The sequence below is a fragment of the Lepus europaeus genome, chromosome 2 (genome assembly GCF_033115175.1).
Source record: "Lepus europaeus isolate LE1 chromosome 2, mLepTim1.pri, whole genome shotgun sequence".
NCBI classification, from domain to species: Eukaryota; Metazoa; Chordata; class Mammalia; order Lagomorpha; family Leporidae; genus Lepus; species Lepus europaeus.
The window spans coordinates 173,274,587-173,277,352 of record NC_084828.1 but is presented as its reverse complement, the minus strand read 5'-3'; positions in this window follow the sequence as shown (position 1 = coordinate 173,277,352).

The following is a 2,766-nucleotide window of genomic DNA, read 5'->3' as shown; positions in this document are numbered from 1 at the left end:
TTGCTGTTACGTGCCGTAACAACAAGCACTGTGTCAGTTAAGAGACCCGGGAACAGAATGAGCGCGGTAAAATCCTAGACTTTGAGGTGCTCACTCTCTAGATGACAAACAGTGGCAAACAATGAGATGAAGGCTGTAATAGTGTTGGACCTCTCAGTTGCAGAGATGCCCACTTGCTCGGGAGGACACCCAAAGATCCAGACTCCAGACCAGTTGATGCAAAAAGCACGAGGTTTTTATTGAACGTTTGCGCAAACGGGCCCCCACCTCAGGCAGTGAGGAGCCCTGAGCGGCAGTTTCACACAGGTTATATAGGCAACGAATTAGCATATTCCTAATGCGCATGCGTAGGATTGGTCAGTTCAGAGGGACCATTAGCATATGGGAGAATGCTGGCGAAGAATGCTGGTGGAGAGTGCTGGTGTAAAATGCAGAGGTGGCACGGGATTGGCTGGTTTGGAGGGACAATTAGCATACCGGAGAATGCTGAGGGAGAGTGCTGAGGTGTTACAGGATTGGCCGGTCGCAGTGACATCATAAGTGAGCGCCTAGAGACTCTCCGAAGGGGAGGGGCAGCTCTGCTCTGGGCGCGCCCAGAGGTTTCCCGGAGGGGAGGGGCAGTTCTGCTCTGGGCGCGCCTAGAGATTCTCTGAAGGGGATTGACTTTTCCTCCCAGAGAACGTCCTGCCCGCTGGACTCTGGGGAACATCTAACCTCTTAAGAAGCCCCTGATATTTGTCCAGGCCTAGTTTCTTGTCCCTCCCCCTGTAAGGGTCCTTCAATAGGTCCACATCAGGAGCTGGGAGCAGGAGGTGGTGAGAATGGGGAGATGTGTGGGTTTGGCTGGATGGGTCAGTTCATGTTTACAATGGGAGGTGGTAGTGGATAGAGATGAGTTGGTTTGGGGCTCTTGCAGTTTACCAGATGGAAAGCAGAGGGAAGGCCATATTAGGCTGCAAAAATAACAACCCATGAAAATAACGCTAGTTCCTCAAACTGGAGTTCAGTGAAGTCAGGGTAAATCATGTGGAGCTTAGTTCCCAGCTTTCCAACTAGAGCTGGCATAAGTGTTTAGTTTTACTGATGTCAACATGCCGACCTATCTGGTCTGTCTGAGGCTGGCTTTTATCTGCTGGACACCATCAACATTTGAATTAGGGGGCCCCTGCTGTGGCGCAGTGGGTTAATGCCCTGGCCTGAAGCGCCGGCATCCCATATGGGTGCTGGTTCTAGTCCCGGCTGCTCCTCTTCTGGTCCAGCTCTCTGCTGTGGCCTGTGAAAGCAGTAGAAGATGGCCCAAGTCCTTGGGCCCCTGCACACGTGTGGGAGACCTGGAGGAAGTTCCTGGTTCCTGGCTTCAGACTGGTGCAGCTCCAGCAGTTGCGGCCATTTGGGGACTGAACCAGTGGATGGAAGACCTCTCTCTCTCTCTCTTTCTGTCTGCCTCTTCTCTCTCTGTGTAACTCTGACTTTTAAATAAAATATATATTTAAAAAATTTGAATTAGTTGAACAGGAACTTTCACATAATAAAATCACGTTTTCCAGTATCTATCAGATAAAAACTCGGAAGATTTTTTTATTCCAAGAGTATCATCTACTAGCTGGATCCACATTCGAAGGAGCCTGGCTGGCCCAGTTTGCTGTACAGTGGTGTTTACACCTGGACAGATACACTCAATGTAATACGTGCCTGGTACTTTAACCAGCTAAATTTGTGAACTCTGTTTTAACACATTTGGGGGCCAGGAGTGCGCTGAGATTCTTAAGAAGCCTGGTGCAGCTGGTGGGAAGGGAAAGGTGGAAGGGGAATGGAGGCTGGCCTGGTTGCTAAGGTTGGCTATGTGGGAGGCCAACCACAGGGGTACAAATCCAGACACAGCAAGAGCAATGAGGCAGGAAGGTATAGGCTGCAGAGTGATGAACAAACGTGCCCAGGACCTGTTTCTTGGGTGTTAATCCTGGTCTGTGAGGTTAAGAGTGATTAGGCCTGGGGCCAGCGCTGTGGCTGCTGCCTACAGGGCCGGCATCCCCTATGGGTGCCGGTTCTAGTCCCAGCCGCTCCACTTCCAATCCAGCTCTCTGCTGTGGCCTGGGAAAGCACTGGAAGATGGCCCAGGTTCTTGGGCTCCTGCACCCGTGTGGGAGACCTGGAGGAAGCTCCTGGCTCCTGGCTTCAGATGGGTACAGCTCCAGTCATTGCGGCCAATTGGGGAGTGAACCAGTGGATGGAAGACCTCTCTCTCTCTCTCTCTCTCTCTCTGTCTCTCCTTCTCACTCTGTGTAACTCTAACTTTCAAATAAATAAATAAATCTTTAGAAAAGAAAAGAGTGTATGCCACCCCTGAGTGTCAGGGGCCAAGAAAAGATTACAAATGGAGACCCATACCCCAGAGCCTGTCCCTTCTCTTGTCCCATCTTCTGTCCCACAGAACAAGGTGCACAAGGTGGTCATCCCAGCACGTCTGATTCTGCCTACAGCTCCCCAACACGCGGTAAACAGGTGCCCCTTGGCCACCCCTTGTGTCAGGGTGTGTTACACTGGCACTCGGTCCAGTCTCAAGAGGACACACTCAGGAGCCAGGACTGGCAAGATTCTTTTTTGAAAAAAATTTATTTATTTGCGAGGGAGGGAGGGAAGGCGAGAGAGAGGGGAGAAGAAAGGGAGAGAAGCCGGCGCTGTGGCTTAACAGGCTAATCCTCTGCCTTGCGGCGCCGGCACACCGGGTTCTAGTCCCGGTCGGGGCACCGATCCTGTCCCGGTTGC